A 17268-nucleotide genomic window follows, 5' to 3' on the forward strand; every position below is an offset into this window, starting at 1 on the left:
TGTGCAAACATGAAAAGCCAAGGCAGGTAGAGCAGCAGCAAAGACCCCCAGAGTACAAAACACAGCGAGCATCGGTGGCGATATACATATATGACCCTGGTAAAATCAGACACAGCAGAAAGGAGAAGCTGTGGAGAGCAGACAATGTGAAGCAGTTTAACCAAAACAATCATTTCCTGCTTCTCTCTGCATCCACTTAAGAGTATGTGTAAATGTAACATGCATCTTTATGAGATGCTTAATAAACCTTTAAACAACCTATGTAACCGATAACTTTTGATCTAGAAAAACTTTATGTTGTGCCTGATATTTTTGAGATCTTTATTTGTGAAGGAGAGCAGAGCAGAGGCACACACTCGACCAGGTTGAAGTGCGTAAACTAAATCTGCAAAGCAGTAAACCTTCCTGCCAGTTTGTGCCCAGTCGATGGTGTGTTAAGTTGTTCTCTAGAGCAATTGGACTGTAAACTTGTCCCAAAAAACAAATTTGTTTATGCATTTCAAGTCTTTGTTTTTATTAGCAGTGCACGCTTGCTTCACTTTATCTAAGTTGTTTAATGATTGCTGTTCTTTTTTTTGCTCACACCAGTTTTAGGCTGAAAACATGACTTTGGGTGATGTTTTCCATAAGATTCATCCCTTTTGAAAACCATCCGATCTGAAAAATAACAAAGATTGTGCTGTTTTTAAGCATTTGGTATTAAAAGTGTCTAACATTCTGAAAAACTTGCACCAAAAACACCCCTCAGGTTAAACGCCTTTGCTTTTTCAACTTAGTTTCCTGTCACCTTCCACTTCCCAGCCTTCAATCACTGTCCAGCCTCAGCAGAACAAAAGAACAAGCTAAAAGTGAAGCAGTACTTGATATCAGCCCATGGTGTGACTGACCGCTGCACACACACATGAACACACCAACATGTATGTGCCCAAATGTATGTCACCCTCCTCCTTTAACACTTCGAGCCCCTCAGCTCTTCTCACACTCATTCGCTCTCAAACAGCCTCTCCATTCGCCTTTCTTGCGTTGCACACAGTTCAAAAGCTGTATTTCTGGCTTACTACTCCGAAGCACAAAGACTCTTCTTATGCATCCTGGAGAAGCCCCACTAGAGAGGCCTCCATCCCGTCCTGAAGAGACTGAGAGTCAGTCCTCTTTTTTTCTCATTACCATTTCCATACAGGCTTAAGCCACTTGGCTTTTGGATGCTGTGTACTATATTTTCCACCCATCCCAGCTGCCCCCGTTCATTCAGGAGCTCTGAGTTAAATGATCAGTTAGACAATCAGCTCATAAGCGAGCTCTTTTTAATGCCCATTCACACATGCTGTCAGGGTCCAAAGTGGAGGATCTCACTGGAGTCTGAGCTGTGAGGAGAGTCCTTCAGGGGCCTAACAGTAGGGCCCTGTTTTCACCGTCTGAGCTGGAACTGGGACACCAATCAAACTTAAACTCATGTAGAAGCAGTTTCATATTTTAAACTAGACTCTGAAGTTTTTAAAACGAAAAACTTTTGCCATAAAAATGATTAAAAAAAAGAGAGAAGGTGTCTCTGACTCTGCTGTGTTCGCCATGATGGAAGAAATTGGACCAAACACGTGAAGAGACACTGCTCAGAGTGTAAATCTGTCGTTTCCTCTTTGCTGCTCGGCTGTTTGGCTCTTCCCGTCCCTCCTCCACCCTCCCTCCTCCCTCTCAAACGACCACATTAATATCTGAAAGTGTTGGCTCGTACCAAAAACACTCATGGACTGAACAAAGTGCAGAGTGACTTCAGGGTCTGGGATCTTCAAATAAACCCAGCCTGGGTGTCATGGGGACCAGGAAGTGGAATTAACTGCTATATTAGCTGACCTTCATCTTGTTGTTTGTCTCAACCTGCCTGGCTGGGCCTCGGCCTGGCCCGTAACCACGGCTCTGCGGGCCCAACAATGCTGGCATTTCCCTCAGCGGAGGAACACAGGCCTCGGAGGTTTACCGAGCAAACAAGCCGGGCGCTGCCAAACACTCCTGGTTCCCACATCGCACAATCACTTTTTCTATCGCCATTTTTCCCTCTGTCCTCTGCCCGTCCATGGAGCTCAGAGGCACTTCCAGAAAGTTCTGGGTCAAGTGCGAGACAGAAATGTACTGTAGGGAAACAGAGCACTGACCTGTGCTGAGATTTAGAGCTGGAAAACTGTCATTTTTATGGGCGTAGACGTTAAACTCTCGGGGTGTCCCACTTTGGTTTCCAGAGTGACAAAACTATTTCTCTTCAAACGGTTATCTCAGTCCAACACTTTCACAACCCGCTGTGACACAACTCACATTAAACTGGAGAAAGAAACGCGTTCAACACTTATCAAAAGTTTAACAACCACAAAACCTCAAAAATCCCTAAATGTTTTATCACAGCCTTTTGGAAAACGTCTGAAAACAGTCAATCATATCTATGTTATCAAGGGTTTGTAAAGGTTAGTTTGGGGTGTTTTGAAGCTTGTATTTCAAGGACAGGAGGGTGGACAGGGTCAGGAACTGGAAAAAGAGAGCGGGGACTGATGTGACAAAGAGCCACAGGTTTTTGTTTTTTTTTGGGGGGGGATCAAACTTTCTTTCACGGGGACACGCAATTTGACAACTGATCAAAACTGGCCCCACAGAGATGAAGGCAAAGTATGTCAGGCATATTCAACAAAACTGGGAAACTATGAACAGCCCACTTCAGAAATATATTGGAGAACTTTAACTTCAACTTTGTTCTCCCAGACATCCTTCTCCCTTAGATAATTGTGATATCCATGGAAACAAACCAAACTGCCATGATTGGCTGCTAGCTTCTCCTTGGAGCTAGCTTTGTTCGTTATGAGTGTTTTTGGAGGATGTTATCTGTCCTTTTGATCACTCTGTCTGTTGGAGTTTTTAGACGAGTAAAACCACTTGCAAAAACTCAGAGTAGCCAAAAACTCAGAGCTGTAAATATAAAGCTAAGGACTGCAGTTTTGAATCCTATAACCACTGTTGGATATACAACCTAACCTCTGTCCATCTGTATAGGCAAAGAGGGGGCTTTTAGTCTCCTCGCTGACACCTACAGCCCACCTGTCGGTCAAGGAAGCCCTAAACGTCCTTAAACCACTGAGTTATAACAACTCCATCCCTGTTCAGTGTGTGCTGTTACAGAAATTATCCATCAATTATTCTTCTACCATTCTACCTGTTCAGGGCTGCGGGTGGCTGGAGCCTATCCCAGCTGTCTTTTGGCGAGAGGCGGGGTACACCCTGGACTGGTCTCCAGTCAATCACAGGACTGATACACACAGACAGCCAACCTTTCACACTTACATCTAAGGGCAATTTAGAGTCATCAATTAACCTGATGAGCATGTTTTTGGAAGCTGGCGTACCCAAAGAAAACCCACTCATACATGGGTAGAACATGGAAAGGCCTGAATTTCCTGAACCAGTATTTGAATTGGCGACCTTCTTGCTGTGAGGCAGCAGCACAAACCACTGCTCTACCGTGCAGTCCAGAGAAACAATCTCTTCAGACTTTGATAATGTCTTGAATTAGGTCGTAAATGTGTTTAATTCTGTTGTAAAGATCAGCTGTGTATGTGGTTTCTCTTGTTTCTATGGACATCCTCTGGTGGACACTCAAGGAACTGCAGTTTGTAGCACTTCTGCATCAGTTTCATGCCTCTGGGCTCAAGTTTACAGTTTGTTACCTAAAGCTTTCTTATTTAAGCTAAACTTTGACTGTCCTAGCAGATTATGGAAACATATCCAGCCTGTTTTTTGCTCTCCATGCAGACTTTTCTTCCTCCTTACAAACAACCTGGACAACAAAAGTTTGACAAACTGAAACCAGAAAAACCCCGCAACCTTATAATGCAGCCCTCACCAAATCGTAGAGGCAAAGACGCTTTTCTTGGAGAGGCTTGCAGTAAAACTCAATCATTTTCAATGAAAAGCTAACGCACTGTGAACGTTTGACCAGAAATTGAATTTAAATTCAATCAGGTGAATGTTTTAGAGGTTTGTGTCTGTTTTATCCATCAGTCAGGACATCTCCCCATTCAACATCAAACAGTTAAAGTGAAGTGGTCCAGCGCCACTTGTAAATCAGACTCTTGCTTCCCTGGATAAAAAAAAAAAAATTCAGGAAGCAGAAGTTGTGATAAAACTGAATAAAAAAAGATAAAGACTGTTACCATTCATGAGCAAAAATAAAGGATGCTATTAATAATAATAATATTAATACATTTTATTTATAGAGCGCTTTAAGCCTGGATATCAACCCTGAGAAAAACAACAAATATTGACGTTTGGGATCAAAGCAAGAAGAAAGAAATATCACCTCCTGTTCAGATTCCAGGTCTGACGGTGTGATTTGGTCACCTGTGTGTGCGCGTGTCACAGAGGGCGGCTGGATTCAATCTAGCCATGGCATCAAAGCGGCACGGCCATCAAAAGCTCAGCACCAGCACCAGGATCAAACACACCTCAATCACAGCAATCATCCTCGAGGTCACAGGAAGAGGAGGCGGGTCATGCCGCATGCCAGGAGGAAATATGTTTACCTGTCCAGGCATCAGCACAAACGCTCACCTTCAGAGCAGTAACCTTTGGATTCAAGGTGTGCTGTTAAATACGAATACTAGGGATGTTTTTAAAGAGAGATCAGCTGATCGAAGCAAACAGGGCTTAAATTATGATCATTATGTCCTTAAAATACATGTTTATGGAGCTTACACAAGTATCTGATCCAAGATGTAGAAGGAAAGAAAAAAAATAACCAAGAGCTCCTGTCTCACATCCTCTGCCCCTCATCCAATCATGTTTCAGATTCCTGACTGATGCACGCTTCCATGTGGACAGCAGAGGACAGAAATGTGGAGCATCTACGAACAGCAACAAGCCGTGACATGCTCACAGCAGATAAGCCGCCGTGCCCGTAAATCAACAAGTCTAAATTATTCTGCTCAGGAAAACAAGCCCTCCACGTTCAATTAAAGAGCCACGCCGTGGAGAGACACGTTGATAAACCGAGAACGACCAACGACACGAACACATTACCAGAGTGTGTCAGTGCATCTCAATGCATCTGCAGCTCTCTGGTGGGGGAGGTCTGTCGGCACCTTAACAAGAGAAGACTGAACACATGAGTCCTACAGATTACCCACAATTATGATTTATAAATATTCTGTAAATAATTACAGCTTACACAAATAAGGGTAATAATTATCTGAGGTTTTAAAGAAAGAAATCATCCTCCTGACAGACTGATTATCAGTGTTTGATTTGTTGTTTTCCAGCCTAACGGCCAAAATACACCAAGTGCATCTCCAATTTGGCTCTGCTTCGTCACCGATTTAATTCAAGTCAACTCACACTGGTTCTGCTCTGTTGCGGTTTGGCTGCGTCCCTGCTCCAGCAGTTTGGAAGTGGACGCATCAGATACCCAAGTCTCCTATTTTTGCAGGATTTAGGAAGTCTTTGCATTAAAACTACATATGAACATTAGTTGAGTTTCAGAACAAAACAAAGCACATCCAAAACAGATCGTTTTCATCTTGTGTACAACAACAAACCAACATAATGAGTAGAAGGCAAGGAGGCAACAGGTTTGAGGTTTTACGGCCCCATTTTTAGGTTAAAAAAGATTTTAAAAAGTGACTCCTACCTACAAAAACACAAAACAAAGATGCAAAACTAACCAGAAGAGACACAAAATACCTCTGAGGAAAGGGAAAAGGACAATCGGACAAAAGGACAAGAGTAACCACGGACTAACCCTGAAGTCCTGTCCTAACACAAAAAAGACTAAATCAAGAAAGAGCAATGCACAACATTAAACAAAACACACAGCTACTCATCAGTATCCCAAAGCATGCAACAGCATACTTTTTTCTTGTTTTCTTGAGACGATGAAATAATTTTCTAGAGATCTAAAAACAAACTCAGAAGGTCAATCGCGACCATGAGTTAAAAGACAACATGCCAGGCTGCCTTTTTGCCCCTGCCTACAAGACTGAGGTAAGTGAAGCCTATTTCTGAGTTGCTTTGCGCTCTGTCCAGAGGGGGCGCCAAAACTGACACAAAACAAAAATTTCTTACAGGACCTTTAATTTGGCAACTCTTGTTTTTAGTTGTTGGACATTTTCTGTATTCCTTTTGTTGTGCATGTGATTTTAAATCTGCATTATTTCTATATTTGCATCGAGTCACAGTCCCTCTTAAATCCTTCTTAATAATTCATCAAAGATGTCTTGGTATCTGTTTGACATTTGGAGAGTGGTTATTACAGCTCATTTCCTCGGCTCTCTGTCTTATCGCTCCGTCAGATTTGTTGTCGGTTCAACAGATGAGCTAATGACTAACTTTCCTGAAGGAGGAAGAGATGAAGTCAAAACAATGACCTGACTTTTCAGGAACGATTCCTCTGATGTATCTCTGTGTGGGACGACTGGTGTGATGGAAATCATTAACCACCCTGAAGAAGACATCAGATCAGAGTGCTTTATCAATAACACGGCGACGTACAGGTACCGGAGACGGTACGTGACTCTGAGCGGGTAAGGAGGATCATGTGGAAAAGATAGATGTGATCTCTGGATCCTCATGAGACGGCTTCACCTGGCGTGTAGCATCAGAGAGAGGAGAGAGGAAACACTCGGTGCAGACTCAACAAACTGAGAGTGTGTGTGATAGAAGGCGCTCTGAACCAAATGGACATGGTGTGTGTTTCTGCATACACTGATTTCAGTGTTCAACATGCGTGTGAAGCTCACCCGGCTCCTCTCTGCGCTCTCCAGGGGAGGTGTTGTGAAAGCTCGATAGACATCTCTCTTCCCGGCATCTGGCTCTCAGAAGTGTCTGCGAACACATGGACCCATTAGTTCCACCTCCGGGTGGACTCCTGCCTGGTCTACGCTGATGTGATCTCACAGGGGCCCGGGCCAGTCCTCCCCGGGGACCCATAACCACCCAGGCACCAGAACAAATAGCTCGACGCTTACGCACACATCTTTATGGCAGGTGATTCCTCGCCCTGTTTCCAGAGCATGCAGGGACTTCAAAGTCTCTCTTTCTGACTCTTGTTCTCACCCTTGGCTTCTTCTCCTCCAACCTGCCACGTCGTTGGATTCTTGGCCGAGGACAAAATGAGGCATTTACAGGGCGAGGTCAGCGAGGTGAGCTTTGATGCTGGTGAAAGAAATGAACATTCGTGTCGGGATCAGATCTCTACTTCAGCTTTGAATCATTCTGTAATCGTGCTTTGAAATATTGGCTGTTCACCATTTTCACATGACGGCTTCCTGCTCTGACCTCATGTGAGGAGAAGCTCAAGAGCTCTTTGAAAGTCTAACTACCGTATTCAAGGCTGCAAAATGAAATCATTATAATGTCAGCCTCACAGCAGAATAGAGAAAATTCAGAGGATCAGAAAGCCTGGTTTATGAAAGTCAAAGCTATATACAGTGTTTGATCACTGCTAAGCAAAGTTATAACAACTTGGCCAACAGCTAACACTGGCATCAACCTGTTTTTTGCAATCCACACTGTAAAATGCAATACTGAAAGGCAGCTTAATCACTGGCCGTGATAAGTCTGAAAAAAGCAGGATAAAAAGATATTTTACTGTTAGAAATTCACTACAGCTGAGAAAATAATCTATTTCTTGTCATATCATCAAAATTCATTTTTAGCTTAAACATGCTGTTTATACCAACAACAGAAACATATTAGGTCTAACAGACAGGTTTATAGATATAAGCTACAGAGAAGTAATTTAGCTAATGAAGATCAATTTTGTAGCCATAACGCAGTGAGTAAAGCAGAATGTGATGTGACAAGATTACTCTTTAGCAAATTCACATCAAGTGTCTGATATTAAAGGCGTATTCAGACCTGTACTGTTTGGTCCACTTTAAACGGACCAGGGTTCGTTTCCCACGCTGGTGTGAACTTTTCATGCAGGTGTGAATTGACACAAACGAACCCTGGTGCGGACCAAACAACCGGACTGAGACCCACATTTTGAGGTGGTCTTGGTCCGCTTCCAAACGAACTCTGGTGCGGTTCGTGGTTCTCTGGTGCAGGTCTGAATACAAACCAAGGTCCATCCGAACTAACTACAGGATATATGTGCCTTTTGGGCCTATAAAGCCACCGTAACCTAACCGTCTTTGGTTCAAACCTGATACTCCGTCTTCTGTTTAGCCACGCTGTTGCTAGCATGTTGTGGGTCAGGACACGCAGAGCATAGCGTCTACTTGCTGCGCGCATTCGTCTTCGCTGTTCCAAAATTGTAAACGGTGTTGTTAAGTCTTCTTTGAAGGAGCTGCTCTTGAAACTGAAAATGATTTTGCAGCTCTAATAAGAGCACAAACACACGTTTACCTCCATTTCCTGGTCTGTATTCTGTGTGCCGCCTGTGTCAGTGCTGTCCAATGAGAGCACTGATCATCACACACGTGGATGTGTTTACAGAATATAGTCCACTTGCAAAAAGTACAATCTGAATTTGAACCGCACCAAACAAAAAAAATAAAGTCCGCTTTTGGTCCGGACCAAACAAGTGGATCAAAGGACTTTTCTGGTCTGAATACAGCCTAAATTTAGCAGTCCTCACTTGAAAGAAACTTAGTTTCACATTTTAGCGTAGGTTATGACATATCATACATTTATTTTCAATACTAATTGTAGCTTGTTGCAGCAGCTCTCTGTTCATTCCTCTTTTTCCCTCTCTTTTCAGTTCTCTTCATATTTGGAGCCTGTCATTACTTTTTATGTCTCACTTTTCGGCCACTGACTCCAAACTGGTTGGATTTACAGTGGTGTTTTTAATTTTTTTGTTCCCCTGTGTGCCTGGAATTCCTAGGTATAACTATGGTTGTATTTTTTACACAGAAGTTTTCAGCTGCTAGCAGTCTGCAGCATGTTGATGCTAACTGGTGCTAGGGTAGTTGTTCCCTGTGAGCTGAGGACAAGAAGGTGAAGATGACGAGCTGGTACTGCAGTGTACTAAGAAGAGATGACATTGACCTGACAGTTCTTCCACTGTTATGGGGAATGCACGATCTATCTCCAATAATGGACGAGCTAGCAGTGCTAACCCAGCACCAGAGGGCAGGGTAGCATCATACTGTTCACAGACATGGCTAACAGAGCTAATACTGGACACAAATGCCACACTGGAAGGATTTCACCTGCTGTGAGCAAACAGGATACAGCAGGGTGAGAATTAACAGACTTGAGAAGAAGTCCAGTTCACTCATGGACTTTGTGGAAGTAGAGGCTGATTAGCCAAGTTACCATCTCTGACGGACATTTTTCTCAGCTATTTTATTATTCCATCTATATACTCTTGGAATTTGTGCACTTTACACTGTCTAGCTTTGCTGCTGTGACTCTGAATTTTCCTTCTGGGGAAAATAAGTTCAAAATTAATGCAACATGGGGCACACCCCTGAACTCTGCCCAGCAGAGGGCGCTTGTTTCACACATAATACCAGACCCAGTGTCACACTCACAAATTGAAATGACAATCAGTGTCTGTGCATCCAAAAACTGCACTGTTAAATAACTTATTTACACAAGATAACTATCTTGGGGCACCAATGGCTCAGCAGTTTTAGCGTGCACCCCATGTAAAGAGGCCAAACCCTACAGTTTTATGTAAATAGGTTAATCTCAGCAGATACTGGTTTGGCTATTTGCACACATTTCTTGACTTTCTGCAGCTTAAAAAGGCAAAACACCCAAAAACAAAGTAATATTGTGTGCATAAAAATAATAATACAAATGTGCTCCTTATATAATAACTTGAGCATAAAATATAAAAATGTATCACTTTATGGGACTTAAGGTGCTCCATAGATTTCAAATGTGTTATGAAATACAATATTTTATCAAAATTTGTTCAGATTTTCGTTCTAATTCCAGCTGGAAATGTACAGGAAGCACTGAAACACAAATGATTTGTCAGATTATCAGCAGGGGTATCATTTACAAAGCCAGAACACAGTACTACACCATTATACTGAACATTTACAGTCACACCATCACCGAGACCGCAGGAGAAAATGCCAGCTGTGTAAAACTAGGGAACAATCCTCAGAGGTTTTAATCTAATCAGAAAATAGCTGACTGGTTTCAGATGCACTGATATGAGGCTTCCACAAAGAGAGGAAATGCTTCAAGGTGGCAAATGAAAGGCTGAGCATAGAGCAAGTTGCCACTTTCTTAAGTGTAGAGTGAAATGTTTCCAAAAGCTACACAGGTAGATTAGTTGAGTTCACGTTTCTCTTTTTGCTCCATCATGTTTGATTTGGTTTGACTTTGTCTTAATCCAAAGTCTCGCTGACCGTCCAGTGAGGCACTGAGAGATGTGCGAGCAGGAGCCGGCATGGAGGAAATGGATGGCAGAGACAGAAACACGAGAGGAGTGGAGGTTATCCTCCAGCTGAGGAAACACAGCGACGGGCATTTGGTGAAAAATCAGCTCCAGAGCCAATGAAAATGTTTGTGCAGAAAATTCTGAACCATCCACACAGGAAATAAGACAAACGCTCCTCAGTGACAGGAAACATACATCCTCTTACACACACATGACACACACATTACACACTCGACACACACGCACAGTCACACACACACACACACACTAAAGACGCAGCAAAGGACAAATTCTTCCTGACACCGTGGGGAGTATTTGGTGGAACATGTGCAGAGTTTCCAGCTCAGGAACTTCATGACACAGCGGTGAGTTAGCTGCTGAGGCCGGGCAGAGCAGCGACTACAGAGCCAGACACAACCATCACATGAGGCTCCCATGTTTTCTTTAAAACACGATATGATTATCAAACTTAGCATTTCTAATTTCACAATCATTTGGCTCCAGAAGTCCTTTTCATAAACCAATAAGTTGCACTTCTGAGAATACATTTAAGTTTATACCAGGAGTACCCAAACTTTTCAGCTCGCCGACCAAAAATTAGCGCTGCTGGGGACTTTGTCCCCCCAACTTAAATGACTTGGGCAAGAATAGAATTAAAAAAAGTCAAATATACAAGACAGAAACAAAAGTCATATACTACAGTCAGGTTACTAAAAAAACGTGTGTACTGCCAGCTCAAACTACCATGACCTATATCAAATTCAATTATTCTACTGGTTCTATTCTGTTCTCTATTCTTCTTTACATCTATACAACAATGGATGGAATATACAATCCTGAATAGTTTTTGATTTTGGAAGGCCATTAAAACGTCCCTCGCCATGTGTGACGTCACACTCCAGTCAGTTAGATAATAGAAAAAGGCCCATTAGCCAGAAAATCAAAAGCCCCATTAGTCAAAGGCTGGTTAGGAAAAACAGAAGGACCACTAATCAATAGGCCCATTAGTCAGAAGGCAAGTTTGTTTATTAAAAAGACACATTAGTCAGAAAATTAGAAGACCCGCTAATTTTTTGACTGACAGGCTTTCTGATTTTTTGGCTAACATTCCTTCTATTTTTCTAACCAACAGGTATTCTGATTTTTTCACTAATGGGCCTCCTGACTAGGGCTGCACGCAATCGCAATCGCAATCGCAATCGTAATGTCAGCACATGCAATTCAGATTTTTCTCCATGATAACCAAGCAAGTCTGTAGACTCATCATGACACAACTTTTTTTAATAAATCGCAAGCACAATCGCAATGGCAACATTGTCCACCTAATCGCAAATCGCACCTTTTCCCCAAATCGTGCAGCACTACTCTTGACTAACAGGCCTTCTGATTTTCTGACCAACATTCCTTCTTTTTTCTGACTAACAGGTCAGGACTGACCAGAGTTCTGATTTTTTCACTAATGGGCCTCCTGACTAACAGGCCTTCTGATTTTCTGACCAACAGGCCTCCTGACTATAAGGTTGGCTTTCAGTAAAATGGCGGTTGTGTAAACAGGGTGAACTGTGGGTCTGAAAATCCCCTTTAATCCTTTTCTTCTAATTCACTGCTTCTCTCCACATCTCTGCTTTCAGTGAACCAGCCCCTCTTCTGTATATGAGGAGAAGTATGTAATTTTATCTGTTGTGCTAATAAAGAGCTCGGATCCAGATTTCCTGAGTCCTGAATGGCCCAGAGCCGACGCATTACAGCGACATGTCAGAGAGAAGCGTAGAGTTGGTATATAACCTTTTTTTCTCTTTCTTAATCAACATGAAAGCCCTGTAAGGCCTTTACTGGACACCAAACGAGGGAAAATGTGTCTCAGCGTAGAAACCACAGTGATCGGGGCCTGCTGAACCGTCACATATAATGGAGGTGAAACAAACAGAAACTGTGGACCTGGAGATGACATCACCAACCAAAGCTCTGCTGCCAGACGCTCGGTGTAGGGAATATCTTTTTTCTAACACTTGGCAAGGGATCCAATCCCCTTTTATTGCTATTTACCTCTTTGCCAAGCTTTGTTGAAAGCGTATAGCCGCACAAGATGAATGTGAGGCTGAAAAAAAGGCTCTACACCACAGCCTCCACCAGCTCCAGCACCCAGCCCTCTGCGGCAGTTATCTGTCAGCTGAACTGGCCACTGACTGCTGACTCTTCCCGCCTTTGCAGGACTCCTGCGTGAATGTGAGCAGCAGCATCACAACACATCGCTCTTAGCCTCCCCTCACTTTTTCTAAATATGTTCACAAGAGCACAGGAGAGTGCCGCCGAGCCCAGAGGAGACCGTGCTGTTGCTCGCCGATCATAAATCCAGCGTCGGACAGGCTGGAGCGTTTAGACACCGTGGGTCAGATGATTTATGGATCAGTGTAACCTCTGGAGTTTAAAAATAACAAGCGAATACCTCTGCAACACTCTGATACTGTAAAACCACTTAAAAGATTTTTCACCCACTCCACGGGAAAGCGTGAGCTTGAAAATGTGTAAGAGTTACGTGACAGAGAGGCCGATGTGTTACAAAAGCTTTTACATTTAAAAACAGGAATAAAGTTGCAGACTGTAATGAGAAGTCGTTAATGGAAACATTATTGGAGTTAACAGCCGGGCCAAAACCATTTCCTTCTGACTTCTTTGTACAAAATGTTGGAGGGGACATCAATCACTCCCCCCACCAGCTCCCACCAGCAAAACCAACACCTGCAGGACAGAGGGGAGAGCCACTAACTCACCCTGCAGTGAGGTTTCACATCCAGGATTTACTCTGATGACGCCACCTCCACACTGGGCCTCGTGTTTAATGATGTGCAAAGTTCCCTTTAGTACTTCTACAGGTGTCAGCGAGGAGGATACTGCAGCATACAGAGATAAATGTAGCATGCATTCTTTTAGGTAAACTCTTTAGACTATGGTCAATTTTTGTTTTTTGTTGAACTGACTGTTAAAAAAATGTTTTGCCTCGTGTTAAAGTCAGAAAAACTACAAATCTCTACCTGCATGGAGTTCAGTGCATGTTAAACAGCGTACAGTGAAGATAACCTCCTCATCAGTCCTCAAGAACAAGCAATCCATCTTAAAAACACCAAGCACCTTTTGAAGGCAGGTTTACCTCCCTGGTAATAATGACGCGGTGCTGACAGATTGCTTGTTCCATGAAAAGCATCCACTGTGGAAGCTGCTGCTGTGTTTAAAGGCACAGAGGAACACTCCACCAACCACATCCAGCTGTCATCATCCCCTCTCACAGGGCCCAAGATGAGCAGGAAAACACTAGTCATGTCATCACCGTGCCGTATAGAAGCCAGAGCTCCATTTAGAGAGATAGCAGATTGTAATTATTCCGTCCTCCAGGGCTGCAGGATTGTTGTGGCGGTGCCAGCCGACGCCAAGAAAAGCAGCCGAGGCGCTGATTAGCTTGGACTTACCTCTTGGATTCTTCTGCAGCGCCTGGCTGCACCGAGCTGTTGGTGGAGGCTGAACAACTCATTCTCATATTGTTTGTTAATGACCGCTTTGTGCTGCTGAGATATCTCACACTTTCTCTGTGCTAAACAAGGGGCCACACACAGGTTTGTATGTCTCAATGTACGCAGGAGAGAATGAGAAAAAAAAAAAAACACACACACTGCTATCTCAGAGAGTGAAACTCACCTTTACAGTCTTCTCCTTCATCATCATCATCCTCCTTGTTGCAGCAGGATTAGCAGGCATTAGTCTGACATCAAGGTGACGTCTGTCCTCCCTCGTTTCTGATCAATAAAAGCAAATTTATGTATTAGCAGCCAATTAGCATGAAGTTTACTCCCTTCTTTCAGTCTGTTCTGGTTGTTTCTGACACTGACAGAATGATGCACGCTTCAGACTGTTCCCCACAGTCTATCAGACTTGCTCCAACACAAACCTATCATTTAAACTGTACAAGAAGCGGCGTCAGGTTAAAAAAATAAGATGATCCTCTAATTTGTCCCACAGCGGGGTAATTTGCAGAGTTTCAGAAGTTAAAGCAGTGCAAATTGCCAACAACGTTACGGTAGGAACACATAAAGATAGACTATTACAACAAGTGAAACTAGAAAAACTATGCACATAACAATTTAATTACAAGAAACATGATGAACCAAAACACAGGTGTGGAACGTGCACAGACTGAAAACATGACAGGTTAAAACTACATACAAAACAACGACACGGTGTTACATGTTCAATGAAACCAGATATACAAACACGAGGGAAAGGAAGTTTGTTTTATTTTCTCTCTAAAATGATTATTGTTTATTTTGTAATTAATCCCATAAATTTAACAGTTTTTCATGATTAAATGTATTTTTAAAGTAGCCTTTTAAACAGTTTTAGAGTGATATTAATGAATGAAAGCAAAGCTTGATCCTGTTCTGATTTGGGAATCAAATAAATGCTATGAAATGTACTGTTTGATCCTGACTTTTGGTCACATTGTTCAAATCAGAGGTGCATGGATTGAATGTCCAATATGTGTCAGTGTGGTGAGCAGTTTTTCAGAAATCATTTTAGCTATATTCAAGTTTTGTATTGTAAAGTCCCAATTTATTTCCATAAATTCCAAAGAAATGTCTGGATTTGAATATTCCTGGAGTTTTTCAACCCTAGTCCCCACATCCCAAACTTTTTTGGGGTCGCACCTTTAACTCATCCCGAGTTGAATCATGTTTTCCAACCAACATTTGGAGCAGATAGTTCCCCAGCTATCTGCTGTAACTCAAGTCTGACCAAGTCCAGGTGACGTCCACTCAGTCTGAGGCAAGTTCACATACCTCACACTGAGTGGACGTCACCTGGACTTGATGAAGGTGGACGTCATGTTACCAACATAAAAACCCTGGTACGAAGTGTTATTCTGACATTCCAGTCTGCTGCACCCTCTAACCTTTCTATATCATGTTTTCCCTCCTGTAAATAAATAAACTTTCTAAATATCCTGTAAATCACAGGAGCCACAGATAACTGGTGTTTAAACTTGGAGAAACAGTTTTAAAAGCAGCTCATGTGGAGAGTAGGAGTATGAAATATGTGATAACAAACGGCTCTGTGCTCACGCTGTAGATGCAATCGCAGTTATAGTTCATGGTGTTTTACACGCCTGTGTTTCTCTGCATAAACATCTCTGCGTTCTGTCAGCCAGCGCTTCTCTGACTCGGTGGAGCTCAGCCAACGAGAGGAAATGAGGAAACTCTAAGGGTGTGTAACATCTCTGACTCTGCTCTGCTGCAGCACGAGGATTTCTTTTCAAGCAAAACATGATACCAACGCAAACTGAGGGTAAGCATTTAAAGACTAACAGATACTCAATCAGTCCCACAAACAGGTTCAACGTGGAGGTATCACTGTGATCCTTCACTGTGGATCCGGCCTTACAGCGATGGTTTGAAGATTTAAAGCTGATCCAATTAGCCTTCAGCTCAGACCTCTGCGCCAATCAGAGACATCTGAACTCATCGCCCACGTTTATGAGAGGAGCAAAGAGGAGCAGAGAGGCTTAAAGTCTGGATAATGGGCTGTTTTCTGTTAAACTGGTTTTCAACTGAAGTATTAAGAAGGAAAGCTCAAATAAATGAAGCATGATAATATTATTACAGCACAGAGAGACCTCACACTGTGTTAGCTTTCTGTTTCCTCTCATTCAAGAGAGTTAAAGCTTTATCAGGCGTAGCTTTAAGCTTGGATTCATTAAACATAATCCTGTTTGTTAGAGTTTGAAAAAAAGATTTTTTTACCTTTTTTTTCATTTATCTTAAGCCTAAAAGCTTCTTAAACCAAAAACTTATGGTAAGAGACAAACTCTTAGTTTGCATCAAAAACAAGGATTGATGAGATTTTTACGATTGGACATTGGACTTACATTATAATTAACAACTAAAGACACACCAGTGGAGCAGAGCAGCATTTAATTAATGGAGAAATTCAAAAGTTAAGATTTATGATGCCCAAACCCAAAAAATAACTAATAACTAACTAATAACTAACTAATAACTAAATAAAGGGAAAAAAAATTGTAAGAATTGCTTTCATTTGTTAATTTTGGAGTAAAAAAAAAACATTTAAAAAGCATCTTAAAACGCTCAATTAACCGTAATTTACTGTGGAAATTATTTGATTATTCACAGTTAAAACATGTATTTGATTCCCAAAACTGCTTCACTTAAAAAATGATTTTCAACCAAATATTAGGGATTTTTAAATATGCATGTTCAAGTGATATTAATCAGAATTGTCTGCTGAAATTTTAACGAACAAAAGCAGTTTAGAATTTAATAATTTCACAGTCTACTTTAATATACAGTTACAGAAGAGTCATTAAGATAAGGTTAGAGTAAAGTCATTACAGAGTTTAACAAAAAGCTTTGATCGGATTAAATAACAAGGAGACTAAATAATTGTTTTTTAAAACAGTTGAGATTCACATCAAATAAGCACAAAAATGAACACAAATATAAGTTAATGCAAGTATAAAAAGGAAAAGAAAGTCTTAATGTGTTTCTTATACGTTTTTAAACAGTGAAATCCAAAAACAAATCATGGATTCTAAAAGGAGAAGCCAGTTTGGAGGTGATTTGATCGTTTTTTGTTGTATTCCAACATTTATCCTGAATGTTTTGTCATACTTTCTCATTATGAGCTAAATTAAACCTCTTTCTAAAGCAGGGAGCAGTGTTGGACCTCAAATGACGACAATTTGTCTGATGTCATCTGTAATTAGAGCCGAGCCGAGCCAAAATGCATTACAAGACCATCCTGAGCCAACTCTGTGGTTTTCCTCCAACAGTCTGCTTCACCCTCATTTTCTTCTAAACACTGCCCCCTGCAGGACATAC

At 41.9% G+C, this 17268-nt stretch overlaps 1 protein-coding gene across 1 annotated transcript in view; it reads right to left on the reverse strand.

Moving 5' to 3' along the window:
• Positions 1 to 17268, reverse strand: part of LOC141809922 (phosphoinositide 3-kinase regulatory subunit 5-like) — a 74854-nt gene that overhangs the window by 54887 nt on the left and 2699 nt on the right. Inside the window, exon 3 of the mRNA XM_074697164.1 lies at positions 14072 to 14169. The gene's annotated coding sequence lies outside the window, so the exon portion shown is untranslated. The remainder of the gene's footprint in view (positions 1 to 14071; positions 14170 to 17268) is intronic.

The sequence above is a fragment of the Halichoeres trimaculatus genome, unplaced genomic scaffold, assembly GCF_033239565.1.
Source record: "Halichoeres trimaculatus isolate MK-OKI-2021-1 unplaced genomic scaffold, fHalTri1.1 fHalTri1_scaffold_20, whole genome shotgun sequence".
NCBI classification, from domain to species: domain Eukaryota; kingdom Metazoa; phylum Chordata; class Actinopteri; order Labriformes; family Labridae; genus Halichoeres; species Halichoeres trimaculatus.